This window comes from Lissotriton helveticus, chromosome 4_1 (genome assembly GCF_964261635.1).
Source record: "Lissotriton helveticus chromosome 4_1, aLisHel1.1, whole genome shotgun sequence".
NCBI classification, from domain to species: domain Eukaryota; kingdom Metazoa; phylum Chordata; class Amphibia; order Caudata; family Salamandridae; genus Lissotriton; species Lissotriton helveticus.
Window position 1 is genome coordinate 1,238,351,356 of NC_136063.1, and position 15,723 is coordinate 1,238,367,078.

The following is a 15,723-nucleotide window of genomic DNA, read 5'->3' on the forward strand; positions in this document are numbered from 1 at the left end:
CAAAAATCTAGCTGAACAACGACAAATTTGTTCTATTTCGTCAATGCCATCAAATTTAATTTTTAATATTTCAATTCCATCTCTATTTTTGTAATTCACAAAATCAACAACATGACCCATTGCTCCATTTACCAGACCTCTTTCAACATTTAAATTCCTTCTCAAAATGATACGACAATTTAAACACACATTCAGAGTCTTTTCAAAACCTGCAGTTTTAGATATACTCTACTCTAATGAATCCAATTTTGATTTCAAATTTTCAGACAAAATAATTGTTGCTCCCATATGCTCTATTTTATCTATAGCTTCCAGTTTCACAATCTCTTCATTTTCTAACTTTAACATATTGTGGATGAAGATGGAATATTTTTGCAGAGTCGGCATCAAGCATATCCCAGATTTGTTCTCAGTAATTTTCTTAAAAATATTCTCTGGGAGAATATTTTCATTTGGATACAAATTTGAAATTAATCGTGCATGTAATGCTTCTTTCCCATGCTCACTTACTTTTCCGATTCTTACATCTTGTAGAATATTTTTATAATCTTCATCCTTTGCCTGTCGCATATTTTGAAGCAGTTCTGCATATTTGAAATGTAACCATATATTAACGTTTCCAATGCTTCCTAGGCACTTCCTGGTATCTTCATGCGTGAGCCTTTTAAACACTGGTTGTCCTTTCACTGGAGTCAACTGCAGTAGATCTCCAAAAACAATAATGTGTTTTCCTCCGAATAAGACATCATAGTCTGTTCTAAGAATTTCTTGTATTCTCAAATGCACACAAGTAAGCATTAGATTTGAGACCATGCTTACCTCATCAATGATAAGAAGTTTCATTTTCTTCAGGACTCTGGAAACTTCAGAACAAGCATCTCCAGATAGCTTGTGGTATTGTAATTTGTTATCATGCTCAACTGGTAGCATCAGTAAACGATGTAAAGTAATCCCTTTAATGTTATGTGCTGCCAGCCCAGTTGGAGCGGTAACAACACAAGACAGCGGTGATTCAGTCCTTTTCTGCAGATAAGTTGCAATTGCTTTAATCAGAAAACTTTTTCCAGTTCCCGCTTCTCCACTCACTTACAGTCGGACAGGCTTAAATGATGTACATGAGCAATCTTTTTTCTCATGACTGAATCCATGTTCAACCTGTTCTGTGACTTCGTCATATATCTGTTTCTGCTGAAGATTTAGTTGTTTCACCAAATCTTCTAAGTTAACTACATCATCTTGAGCTTGTTCCATAGCTCTTTCCACCTCATCCATGGCAGTGGCAGCTTCATTTTGGATAATTGGTCCTCCTAGTGGATCCTGACTCAATGAAGCAGAACTCTGACTGTCTTGAGAACTGTCTCTAGCAATCTCTGCTGCAATTGTGGCTTCTTGCTCTATTTCTTCGTTCAACATTTGCAGATAATTTGGAAAATCAGAACATTCTATGGTATCCTTGGTTGCATTAAAAGAATCTTCGTAACAGAGAAAATCGCCAAGTAGTTCCTCTTCTGTACGCCATGGCTTAAAGAGTTGCAAAAGAGCTAAATAGTAAAATTCCCTTTTCTCTGGATTTTCGCAACTCAATTTTCGATGATTAATCAAATGGCCTTTTCTCTGCTTCACTAGACATCCTTCACACCCAATGATAGCATATTTTCCATTGTTGATATCTTCTCTGATGGTCCTCTTATAAATATAGTTTTGCAGAACTTCATACAAACAACTGTTCTCAAGATGACTACTTCTATTTGGATAGTATGTATCCAACATGTTTGTCTTCAAAATATCTGTACTGTTTTGTTCTTTCTCAGCCAAATACTCAATTTCTTGTACAGATTTCAAAACTCGGTTTTGTGTTGCAGCAAGACCTAGACTCACCCAAATAATTGTTCTAGACTTGGCGTAGAGACTTGCTGATGATAACCGATCAGAACATTCATATGCTCCAATTTCTCGATGCGACAACATCTTCAAACTGAAACTGTATAATTTCTTGCTTATACTCTTTTTATGTGAAATGTCCTCCCACATTTCCTTCAGTTCTGTCTTTTCTTTTTTTGTGATGTAAGACGTCACATATCGAGCCACAGCAATAGAGTTGTCAGCAACGAATTGAATATCCATGTTAGCATTCCACATATACAAAATCACTGGGGTGTAGTCGTTGATGTACTTGGACTCTTCGTTTCTTTTTAAATTGTATTATTTTGGTGATTTTCTCGTCACAGTATGTCGTAGAGAAGACATCAAATTATTTACTCTTCCTTTAGAAATCACTGGCCGTGGAAACCCGAAACGACATTTTGTGTAGAACTTTTCCTTGTTTCTGAATTTTCGACGACAGTACTTTCCACAACGATGTGATTGAAAGCGTAAAACTTGTTGCCTTAAACTGTTTTCTTCGGTAGTTTTCGGAACAACACATGTTGAATACTCTTCAATGAAACTCATCACTAAGCATGGGCGTAAAATCCGCTCCGCTCGCGGATTTTTCGGATTTTCGGCAAATTTGCAATCCGCGAACTCTCGCGAATTTGTCGAAAATCCGTGAATCCGCTCGCGGCGGATTTTTTGCTTGGTTGCGGCGCGCGGCGTGGTGCACAGCGTTCACTTTCCGTCATTAAGCGTTTGCCGACTTGTTTTTCTCGATCATATTTTGCGAGTGCCGCGCCATTTTGGATCTTGCTGCGTGATCCCGCGGGAGTTTGGCGCCCGCGAATACGTAATCGCGGCTTGCCACCTTGCACAGCACACCTCGCGAGAGTTCGCAATTGCGAACACGTAGTTGCGGCGGAAAGGAACAATCTCGCACTCACGAAATAGAGATTTTGCAATTCTGCACAAGAAATCCACCAGCAAACAGGATAAACCTTCAGAAAATGATGATTTTTATCAGAATCACTCCTCAGGTTGACATTTGCATGGCCTTTTTTTTTGCAAGGAGTCCATTTTGGGGGGGGGGGAGGGAAGGAAGTGCCCCACAGTCTCCAACTTCCTGTTCCTGTCCAGCAGGCTCCTCCCAGTGCTTTGTCCATCTCCTGGTCACTTTCATTTGGATCTGGAGCTGGAAGGATTACTTTTTGTGGGTGCTGCTGGATATTTGGATTTGAGGCCTTTTTGACTTTCTTTGGATCACTTTTGGATTAGAAATCAACTTTCACAAGTAAGTTTGTTTGGGGCATTACAGTTGCTGCAACTACAATTTTTGAACTTTTTCAGAACCACAGTATCCAGTAGGACCAGGGTTGGTTATGGGTGCATGATACAACTGTTTTGTTGAATTTAAACACCATTGAGGCCATGGATGGGCTGGGATTGTGCTGATTTTTGTTGTTTTTGTCGTTTTTTTGGGGCTGCTGGTGGGGCCCTTTGCCCAGGGGTGGTGAGTGTTGCATGGGCCTAGTCTTTCTGTGGGGTGTCTTCTTGAATTTAAACATCATTGAGGCCATGGATGGGCTGGGATTGTGCTTATTTTATTGTTTTTTGTCGTTTTTTGGGGGCTGCTGGTGTGGCCTTTTGCCCAGGGGTGGTGGTGCATGGACTGAGTGTGCCTGTGGTGTGGTCTCACTCTCTTTAATGTAAACATCATGGATGGCATTGGATTGTGGTGGTTTCTGGCTGTTTTTCTGTTTTTTGGGGGTGTACTGTTGATGTGGACTGGCCATGTGGGTGGTGGTGGTGGCCATCTTGAGTGCTGGCTGGTACAGGCAACATGTTCTTGGGGTGCAAGGGGCCATTTTGAAGAGAGGCAGTGTCTGAGGCCTGCACTTATTTTGCCTACTTTTCATCCATTATGCCCAGGGGTAGTGAGTGTTGCATGGGCCTAGTGTTTCTGAGGGGTGTCTTCTTGAATTTAAACACCATTGAGGCCATGGATGGGCTGGGATTGTGCTGATTTTATTGTTTTTTGTCGTTTTTTTGGGGCTGCTGGTGGGGCCCTTTGCCCAGGGGTGGTGAGTGTTGCATGGGCCTAGTCTTTCTGTGGGGTGTCCTCTTGAATTTAAACACCATTGAGGCCATGGATGGGCTGGGATTGTGCTGTTTTTTGTTGTTTTTGTCGTTTTTTTGGGGCTGCTGGTGTGGCCTTTTGCCTAGGGGTAGTGGTGCATGGACTGAGTGTGCCTGTAGTGTGGTCTCACTCTCTTTAATGTAAACATCCTGGATGGCATTGGATTGTGGTGATTTTTAGCTGTTTTTCTGATTTTTTGGGGTGCACTGTTGATGTGGACTGGCTTGGGGTGTAAGGGGCCATTTTGAAGAGAGGCAGTGTCTGAGGCCTGCACTTATTTTGCCTACTTTTCATCCATTATGCCCAGGGGTAGTGAGTGTTGCATGGGCCTAGTCTTTCTGTGGGGTGTCTTCTTGAATTTAAACACCATTGAGGCCATGGATGGGCTGGGATTGTGCTGAATTTTGTCGTTTTTGTCATTTTTTGGGGCTGCTGGTGGGGCCCTTTGACCTGGGGTGGTGAGTGTTGCATGGGCCTAGTCTTTTTGTGGGGTGTCCTCTTGAATTTAAACACCATTGAGGCCATGGATGGGCTGGGATTGTGCTGTTTTTTGTTGTTTTTGTCGTTTTTTTGGGGCTGCTGGTGTGGCCTTTTGCCCAGGGGTAGTGGTGCATGGACTGAGTGTGCCTGTAGTGTGGTCTCATTCTCTTTAATGTAAACATCCTGGATGGCATTGGATTGTGGTGATTTTTGGCTGTTTTTCAGTTTTTTTGAGGGTGTACTGTTGATGTGGACTGGCTTGGGGTGTAAGGGGCCATTTTGAAGAGAGGCAGTGTCTGAGGCCTGCACTTATTTTGCCTACTTTTCATCCATTATGCCCAGGGGTAGTGAGTGTTGCATACTTGCATGGCCCTAGTCTTTCTGTGGGGTGTCTTCAATGTAAACATCATGGATGGCATGGGAATGTGCTGATTTTTCTGTGTTTTGTCGACTTTTTGGGGTGTATAACTGAACTGATGTTCCTCTGTCTTCCATTGATTTTAGGTGCACAAGACTCAAGAGAATCACCAGTGCCAGGAAGAAGTCCGGCAGCTGTGTGTGTGTGCAGCATAACGTCACACGACGTCACGTCTGGACACAGACAACTCTGCAACTCGTGCAACTGCTGCCTGCTGTTCTGACCTGCTCTGAAGAAGATGGCCCCAAAAAAAGTTACCCGTAGCTCCTCTAGCAAGAAAGGTGCCAGTAAGGAGCAGAAGAAGCAAGTTACCAAGGAGACTGGTGTGCCGGCCGCCCCTTTTTTTGGGAGAAAAAAAAAGTATGCCTGCAGCAGCAGCGGGATCTGCTGGGGACCAAGCTGGGAGCAGCACCCCCGCTCCATTGCGCTCAGTGCCACCACCACCACCACGCCAACTTAAGTCCAAGCCCTTCAGTGCTGCAGAGGCAGCCAGTATAGTTGTTCAATCACCATCGACCAGTGATGTTGGCTCATCGCAAGAAAGCAGCAGCAATGTCCCTCAATCAACACAGGTTGTTGTAGCTCATCTGACGAGTGTTGAACAACCACAGCCGCAACAACTATCACATGTGCAAGTACAAGCCCAAGTACATGTGGAAGGAGAGGCAGCGCAAGGAGATGCGCAAGCAGAGGTGCATGGAGGGTCACAAGTGCCCACAATAGTTGTTCTTCCCGAAGTAGGGGCACATCAGGAAATCGACAATCAAGGCGAGGTATCATTTGAGGAAGACACTCCTCCTGATGATCATTCATTGTCTTCCACACCCCTAGCAAGGAAGATATCACGGGTGGTGTCTACATCTTCTTCAAGCACACCTCCTTCTGATGATACGGATCAAAATTGGGAACCAGCACCACTGCCGTCTGAGAGTGAGGCACACCATGATCTGACAAAGGTAGTTAAGCGTAAAAGGAAGCTCGTCCAAAGTCTCAGACTTATGGAGTGTGATGATGAGGCTCAACAAGAAGTGGCGGATACTGCTGCTGATGAAGACTCTGACAACGACGACCCAGTCATCATAAAGGTCACTGCAGCCCCAGCGGGCATGCAGCAAACAGACATTTTGACCCTAGCCCGAAAAGCTGCTGAGCGTGATGATGATGATGTTGTCGACGAGGAGGCAGTGGAAACACCACCACAATCATTGGAGTTAAGTAGTACACCAACTCGTACCGCTTCCATATTTCTTTCTGACAAGAAGGGACCTCCATCCACCTCGACCTTAATTAGTGGCGGTGAAAGTGCACAAAGTACAAAAGTTGGGCAATCCAGATCCTCCACTTCATCTGGCATTAGCAGCATGACCACCACCACCAGTATCGCCGCCTCCTCCAGGCCCCACAGACACTTCAAGTCCCCAGTTTGGGACTTCTTTACTGTTTGCCCAAAAAGGGAAAAGTTCGCCATTTGTACCCTTTGTAAGCTTGCAGTTAGTCGTGGTAAGTCAGGTACCAACTATGGTACCGGAGGCCAGAGAGGTCATCTTGAGAGACAGCACACTGTCCAATGGTTTGCGCACCTAGATGCGATCAAGGAAGCCCGAATTGGAAGTCAAGAAAACGTTGATGTTGAATCTGATGATGACGAGGAGGAAGAAGACGTGTCAAACACTTCACTTATACCCAGTACCCCTGTCAGCAGCACACCCCGTGTGAGGCACACTAAGAGTGTTGGAGCGACTGAGACACCAACGCGCAAAAGTTCACCAGCGAGCATAATTGGGTCAACGAAGTCATTATCATCCCGTAAATGCTTGGTCCAGGGCAACATTAGAACCATGTTTTCTTCAGACGCGCCATATGAACGCAACCACCCACTGACACGTCTGTATAACACTAAGCTGGCTAAAATGCTAGCTGTGGACCTTCTCCCTTTTTCTTTTGTAGAAGCGGTAGGTTTTCTAGAATTAGTGGCAACGCTCTGCCCTAAATGGAAGGTTCCTAGCCGGTTCTATTTTGCCAGAGTTGCGGTTCTAGCACTACATGAAGGTGTGCTGGAGGCGATTGGGGCAGCTTTGCAGAAGAGTGCTGTTCACACTATACATCTGACAACAGACATGTGGACCAGTGGCGCAGGCGCTGATTACATGTGCATCACTGCACACTGGGTCTCTTTTTCAGGTGTTAAAGCAAAGCTAAACGCAGGTGTTGACCCGGACCAAGTTTTTAAAGCTGCTCGGAAACATGCAACACTAGCCATGTTTGGCTTGGAGAAAAGTCACACAGCAGAAAACATTTTGGACGAGTTTAACAAAAAGGTCTTTCACTGGCTGTCCCCAAAAAAACGCCAGATTGGTTATGTTTCCACAGATAATGGCGCCAATGTAGTTAAGGCCATGGCGCTGGGTGCATATTTCAGAGTGCCGTGTTTGGCGCACTGTATCAACCTGGTAGTTCAAAAATTCTTGAGTGATAGAGACAGTACAGCGTTCGAGGTAATGGCCACCTGCCGCAAAATGTGCAACCATTTCAGCCATTCTTTTAAGGCCCGGAAGCATCTGAGGAGCCTGCTACTTGAACGTCGAATGCCAGTGAAAGCACTCATCCAGGAGGTGGCAACACGTTGGAACTCAACCTTCTACATGCTTGAGCGTCTGTATGAGCAGTATACGGTACTCGATCACTATTTCTTAACAGAGGGTACAGCTCAGAAGGACCTGCGGATGGGTGCGGCGCAATGGGACATAGTTAAAAGCCTGACAGACATGCTTCGTCCTTTTGAGTTCTTCACGCGTGCAGTCAGCCAGGAGGACTGTAATTTGGGAAAAGCTATCCCATTGTTGTGCATGCTGGAGCACCAACTGAAGGCGGTGTCTTCTGAGTTTGAAAAAGATGAAAAAAAAAGACCCTTTTATTTTGTTGGAGAAATTATTAGAGCGCCTACGTGGTGATGAACGTCTTAAAAAGATCAACTCAGAACAGCATTACATTTGTGCTACTATTCTGGATCCACGCTACAAAAAGGCGCTGGCAGGCCAAGCATTCTTTCCTTTTGCTGATGAAGATGTTAAAAAGTACAAACGTTGGCTAGCATGGTCAGCCAAGAGGTTTGAAAAAGAACGGCAGGATATTGAAGGAGAAGGCAGTACATCAGCATCAGCATCAGCAGGCCATCCCCAGTCAAAAAAATCCACTTCTGCACCTGTGGCTGTGGCACAAGTGACCTCTCAGCCGTTAAAGACACCGGCAACCGGATCATCTGCACCACACACAACAGTAACAGTGGCTGCTGTAGAGGATTGGCTAACTTTACTTGGGTATGGTTCTCGAAAAAATGTCACAGGCACAGCAAAAAGTAAGCAAAGTGGAGGAACCGTTGAGGACCTTGAGTCGATGGTGCAGGACTATCTGAATGACTCAACAGAGGTCTTTCTTAATGATGAGCCATTGCAGTATTGGCATGGGAAAAAACAATTGTGGCCACAGCTCTCCAACCTGGCTATAAACTATTTGTCTTGCCCACTCGCAAGTGTGTCTTCTGAACGTGTTTTCAGTGCTGCTGGTGGCATTGTAACTCCCAAACGGAGCCGCCTCTCGCCCAAAAATGTGGAGCGGCTGACAATGATCAAGATGAATCAGCACCTCATACCACCAGATTACAAAGTACGAGAAAGCACGCCGCATGAAGACGAGGAGGACGGCAACGTAGATGAGGGGATTTGTTCTCTGTTCGGTGACACTGACCTCATCCTGCCTGAATTCGCAGAGTATGATGACGAAATCTTCTTCTTATTCCCTGACACCGAGCCCTGAAAATGAGACAATGAATCAATAACTTTCTTTTTCGTCCTTATTCACTTTTATTCCTGTGTGTCTGTCTTTCTTTGTTTTGCACAGTTAATTTAATTCAAACTTTAATCACCTAATCCCAAAAACAAGCCCATCAGCAGAACTGTCTTCAGTTGTTTACTTATTGATTTGAAGGTGCCGCAGTCTACATTCCTCATGTTCACAAGTTCTGAAGAACATGCTTCTCTATCCTCCTCCTCCAGACTCCGATTTCCCTCAAAGCAGAGGGCTGGATTACGCCCAATGAAGAAAGACTCAGCACTTTTGGGGGTGTTCTACTTCTTTGCGGGTGAGTTGACGGCTCTGGGCCCATTGCTGTGAAGCTCTAATAACGGATAAAAGTGTTTTGGACCAAATATGAGGCGGAAATTTCTTGCCGTTTTTGCTGACTTGCTTGCCTTTGAGGTGCTCTTTGGCGGGTTCCGGGTGTTTGTGGGTGAGTTTTGGGGTCTGGGAGCACTGCTGCAACAGTCTAATGTTGATTGCATTTGCTTTTCAGGAAATCCGTGGTGGAAAACAGGAGTTATGATGATGACCTAGCTGCACAGCGCGTTTGGACCGAAGGCCGAGAGATATTGTAAGTATGAGATTTTGCTTTTTTGCTGTTTGGGGGTGTTGTCGCGTGCTTTTTTGCGGGTGGGTTGGCGGGTCTTGGGGCATTCCTGGGAAGGTCTAATACCGGATAGAAGTGTTTTGGACAAAATCCATAAGGAAAAGCCTTTTTTTTGCTATTTCTTCTGACATCTTGCTCAATGTAGCGTTTTAGGGGGCTTCCTGGTGTTTGTGGGTGGGTTGCGGGGTCTCTGTCGAAGCACTGCTGCGACAGTCTAATCTTGATTACATTTGCTTTTCAGGAAATCCGTGGTGGAAAACAGGAGTTATGAGGATGACCTAGCTGCACAGCGCGTTTGGACCGAAGGCCGAGAGATATTGTAAGTATGAGATTTTGCTTTTTTGCTGTTTGGGGGTGTTGTCGCGTGCTTTTTTGCGGGTGGGCTGGCGGGTCTTGGGGCATTCCTGGGAAGGTCTAATACCGGATAGAAGTGTTTTGGACAAAATCCATAAGGAAAAGCCTTTTTTTTGCTATTTCTTCTGACATCTTGCTCAATGTAGCGTTTTGGGGGGCTTCCTGGTGTTTGTGGGTGGGTTGCGGGGTCTCTGTCGAAGCACTGCTGCGACAGTCTAATCTTGATTGCATTTTCTTTTCAGGAAATCCGTGGTGGAAAACAGGAGTTATGATGATGACCTAGCTGCACAGCGCGTTTGGACCGAAGGCCGAGAGATTTTGTAAGTATGAGATTTAGCTTTTTTGCTGTTTGGGGGTGTTGTCGCGTGCTTTTTTGCGGGTGGGTTGGCGGGTCTTGGGGCATTCCTGGGAAGGTCTAATACCGGATAGAAGTGTTTTGGACAAAATCCATAAGGAAAAGCCTTTTTTTTTGCTATTTCTTCTGACATCTTGCTCAATGTAGCGTTTTGGGGGGCTTCCTGGTGTTTGTGGGTGGGTTGCGGGGTCTCTGTCGAAGCACTGCTGCGACAGTCTAATCTTGATTGCATTTGCTTTTCAGGAAATCCGTGGTGGAAAACAGGAGTTATGATGATGACCTAGCTGCACAGCGCGTTTGGACCGAAGGCCGAGAGATATTGTAAGTATGAGATTTTGCTTTTTTGCTGTTTGGGGGTGTTGTCGCGTGCTTTTTTGCGGGTGGGTTGGCGGGTCTTGGGGCATTCCTGGGAAGGTCTAATACCGGATAGAAGTGTTTTGGACAAAATCCATAAGGCAAAACCTTTTGGCACTTTTTGTAACTTAGGGTTCGTTAGGGTTAGCCCTAGCAGCAGGATTGCATGTGTTTCGGGGTGTTCTATTGCAACTCAGTTCTGGGGTTTTAGAGCACTCTTGGAGCGATGCTGGCTATGGATACTTTTGCTTGCTTGCAAGTGGTTTGAATACAATCCACGGTGGGTAAGGGTGTATTTGGGCCTACTTTTACTTTTAAAGTACGTTTTGTCACCATTTTTCTGCTAGGCCTCGTTTTTTGAGATCTGATTGGGGGTCTTCTACATTTGCGACTGGCTTTAGTAAGGGTCTTGGTGGGAGCATTGCTGGGAAGGTCAAATTTTGTTCTAAAACACAGTTAACAGTACACCTACCTTGAGGGGAAAGATAGCTATAATATTTTGGCCATACTTATTTATCCTTAAAAAGGTGACTCAGACAGAGTACGCAATTTCAAAAATATTGTACTGTCTATTAGGGAAATCAAAGTGTGACTTTTTGCACCACACAGCGTACATACCTTATATTTATTTATCAGTGGTATTGTAATAGCACTTCCTGTTTTCCGTTCAATAATTACAGGCCATGTTTCAGTCAACATCCGCCAGGCAGGCAGTGGACAGGGTGTCTTCTGTCAGTGGTCACCAACATTGATGGACGAAGCGTCAGCTGGAATGGAGGAGTGCCGCTAATAAGAGGAATTGTTTGCTGCATGCAACTTACTTACCAAATTCAACAGGACAACTCCAACAACATACAGAATACAGATACAGTATCCATTGTTTTCTTCTATGAGTGTGACTGCATGTGGTTAGCTTTAGTTTGTACCCAAAGATTTCTTTATCTTCAATTATTGTTTGTCCATGCTGTGCTTTTTTTTTCTTCTCTCAACAAAACCTACCCAAAAAGAAGCCCCCATTCCCATCCATTTTCCAAACCCTAACCCTCTTCCCCCGGGCTGTGTGGTTTTGCTTGATGTCTGACTAAATGACATCAATAATTCCACACACTTGCTGGGGAGGATAAGGTCATAGCAACAGGCTGGTGAAGGAATGCGAGGATATATTCTAGACTTACTCAGCTTCAGTACTATTTCTTGTAGTAGTAGGAGCCAATGTCAAATAAATTCAATGCAAGTACTAGTTATACTTGCAATACTTTACCATTTGTTAGGCTACATTGTGGCACTGTTCTAGTGTACTGTCACCTGCTATATTCTCGAGCGTACCGTAACCGTTGTAATGCTACAGTAAGGACAAACCAGGTTTCGTTTTCTTTTTTTCCATAGGCATGCAACTGCCACTGTGTCACACCACTAGTACCACCGCAATGAGGAAATTTCATCCGCCCAGGATTGCCAACCTTAATCCCCATTTCACGTGGAGCCAGCCCTGGGCCTAGCCCTAATTTCTAACACAAATTACAGGTAAGATAAGCGTTTGGTGGGAGGTAGTATAATGGAGTATTAGGACTAGACGAGAGATTGACGGTAGTACTACTAAAGTCCTAGGACTCTTCAGGAAAACAAACTTACTGTTACACCCCCACCCACCAGACTGAAAAGCAGTAAAAAACAGGTATGGTCAGATAAAGTTTAAAAAAGTATATTTATGTAGCCCTAACAAAATAATCTCCCTCAAGACCCTCCCTAACCCCAACGATTGTCTTTGAAAAGTCCCAAAAAGCACCCAACTCCCAAATCCCACCCCCCAAAAGTCTCTAAAAAAAGGGCAAGGGACACTCCACTACTGGAGGGTGCTGGTGAATTTTGCTGCCAGGGCATCATACTCCTTGCGGAGGGTGGCATGCTTGAAGCGGAGGCCCTCCACCAAGTTCTTGTACCTATGGACCTCCTGCTCCAGGTAGGACATTCTCACTCCTAGGCGGCGCTGGCGTGCCTTGCAGCTCCTGTGGGGGGCAGCTCGTCTTTTTGCTGCTTGGCAGTGGCGGTTGGCTTTGTTAGCCCGGCTCCGTACCACTGGGGCACTGCGCTGGCTGGCAGCCCGTGGGGTCACGGAGGAGGATGCAGCTGTCCCAGTCGAGGATGTTGTGGTTGCACCGGTCGACTGCGTGTCCTCCGACTCCTCCAGGGCCACCAGCCGCCAATATTCCGCGACAGTGGCATCCAGCCTCCGTTGCCGGGCCATTCGAGCCTGCTCCCTCCGTGATGTCGATTTCAGGATTCAAGCAAGCCGGGCCGACGACGCCTGAAATGGCAGAAACCGGTCCCCGGAAGCTTGTTTCCTTCCCAGTACAAGAATTGGCTTGGTAGTTTGGTTTGCCCTGTTCCCATCATGCACTGGGACAGGAACAGACTAATTTGCATATAGCCAAGTTCTGAGCTGGGATGGTGCAGTGAGCTAAAAAACGGTGATGGATCAAGCCCTGATCTTTGGACTGGGTAAGAGTGGTCTGCTTAATTCAGGCACTCTGTTCATCACCACCCCCTTTTCTGAATCATTTTGTCCACCATAAGCGTGGAAGGGTATACTCAGATGTGAGTCCCTTGCTCATTGCACCATCAGGATTCAAGCAAGCCGGGCCGACGACGCCTGAAATGGCAGAAACCGGTCCCCGGAAGCTTGTTTCCTTCCCAGTACAAGAATTGGCTTGGTAGTTTGGTTTGCCCTGTTCCCATCATGCACTGGGACAGGAACAGACTAATTTGCATATAGCCAAGTTCTGAGCTGGGATGGTGCAGTGAGCTAAAAAACGGTGATGGATCAAGCCCTGATCTTTGGACTGGGTAAGAGTGGTCTGCTTAATTCAGGCACTCTGTTCATCACCACCCCCTTTTCTGAATCATTTTGTCCACCATAAGCGTGGAAGGGTATACTCAGATGTGAGTCCCTTGCTCATTGCACCATCAGGATTCAAGCAAGCCGGGCCGACGACGCCTGAAATGGCAGAAACCGGTCCCCGGAAGCTTGTTTCCTTCCCAGTACAAGAATTGGCTTGGTAGTTTGGTTTGCCCTGTTCCCATCATGCACTGGGACAGGAACAGACTAATTTGCATATAGCCAAGTTCTGAGCTGGGATGGTGCAGTGAGCTAAAAAACGGTGATGGATCAAGCCCTGATCTTTGGACTGGGTAAGAGTGGTCTGCTTAATTCAGGCACTCTGTTCATCACCACCCCCTTTTCTGAATCATTTTGTCCACCATAAGCGTGGAAGGGTATACTCAGATGTGAGTCCCTTGCTCATTGCACCATCAGGATTCAAGCAAGCCGGGCCGACGACGCCTGAAATGGCAGAAACCGGTCCCCGGAAGCTTGTTTCCTTCCCAGTACAAGAATTGGCTTGGTAGTTTGGTTTGCCCTGTTCCCATCATGCACTGGGACAGGAACAGACTAATTTGCATATAGCCAAGTTCTGAGCTGGGATGGTGCAGTGAGCTAAAAAACGGTGATGGATCAAGCCCTGATCTTTGGACTGGGTAAGAGTGGTCTGCTTAATTCAGGCACTCTGTTCATCACCACCCCCTTTTCTGAATCATTTTGTCCACCATAAGCGTGGAAGGGTATACTCAGATGTGAGTCCCTTGCTCATTGCACCATCAGGATTCAAGCAAGCCGGGCCGACGACGCCTGAAATGGCAGAAACCGGTCCCCGGAAGCTTGTTTCCTTCCCAGTACAAGAATTGGCTTGGTAGTTTGGTTTGCCCTGTTCCCATCATGCACTGGGACAGGAACAGACTAATTTGCATATAGCCAAGTTCTGAGCTGGGATGGTGCAGTGAGCTAAAAAACGGTGATGGATCAAGCCCTGATCTTTGGACTGGGTAAGAGTGGTCTGCTTAATTCAGGCACTCTGTTCATCACCACCCCCTTTTCTGAATCATTTTGTCCACCATAAGCGTGGAAGGGTATACTCAGATGTGAGTCCCTTGCTCATTGCACCATCAGGATTCAAGCAAGCCGGGCCGACGACGCCTGAAATGGCAGAAACCGGTCCCCGGAAGCTTGTTTCCTTCCCAGTACAAGAATTGGCTTGGTAGTTTGGTTTGCCCTGTTCCCATCATGCACTGGGACAGGAACAGACTAATTTGCATATAGCCAAGTTCTGAGCTGGGATGGTGCAGTGAGCTAAAAAACGGTGATGGATCAAGCCCTGATCTTTGGACTGGGTAAGAGTGGTCTGCTTAATTCAGGCACTCTGTTCATCACCACCCCCTTTTCTGAATCATTTTGTCCACCATAAGCGTGGAAGGGTATACTCAGATGTGAGTCCCTTGCTCATTGCACCATCAGGATTCAAGCAAGCCGGGCCGACGACGCCTGAAATGGCAGAAACCGGTCCCCGGAAGCTTGTTTCCTTCCCAGTACAAGAATTGGCTTGGTAGTTTGGTTTGCCCTGTTCCCATCATGCACTGGGACAGGAACAGACTAATTTGCATATAGCCAAGTTCTGAGCTGGGATGGTGCAGTGAGCTAAAAAACGGTGATGGATCAAGCCCTGATCTTTGGACTGGGTAAGAGTGGTCTGCTTAATTCAGGCACTCTGTTCATCACCACCCCCTTTTCTGAATCATTTTGTCCACCATAAGCGTGGAAGGGTATACTCAGATGTGAGTCCCTTGCTCATTGCACCATCAGGATTCAAGCAAGCCGGGCCGACGACGCCTGAAATGGCAGAAACCGGTCCCCGGAAGCTTGTTTCCTTCCCAGTACAAGAATTGGCTTGGTAGTTTGGTTTGCCCTGTTCCCATCATGCACTGGGACAGGAACAGACTAATTTGCATATAGCCAAGTTCTGAGCTGGGATGGTGCAGTGAGCTAAAAAACGGTGATGGATCAAGCCCTGATCTTTGGACTGGGTAAGAGTGGTCTGCTTAATTCAGGCACTCTGTTCATCACCACCCCCTTTTCTGAATCATTTTGTCCACCATAAGCGTGGAAGGGTATACTCAGATGTGAGTCCCTTGCTCATTGCACCATCAGGATTCAAGCAAGCCGGGCCGACGACGCCTGAAATGGCAGAAACCGGTCCCCGGAAGCTTGTTTCCTTCCCAGTACAAGAATTGGCTTGGTAGTTTGGTTTGCCCTGTTCCCATCATGCACTGGGACAGGAACAGACTAATTTGCATATAGCCAAGTTCTGAGCTGGGATGGCGCAGTGAGCTAAAAAACGGTGATGGATCAAGCCCTGATCTTTGGACTGGGTAAGAGTGGTCTGCTTAATTCAGGCACTCTG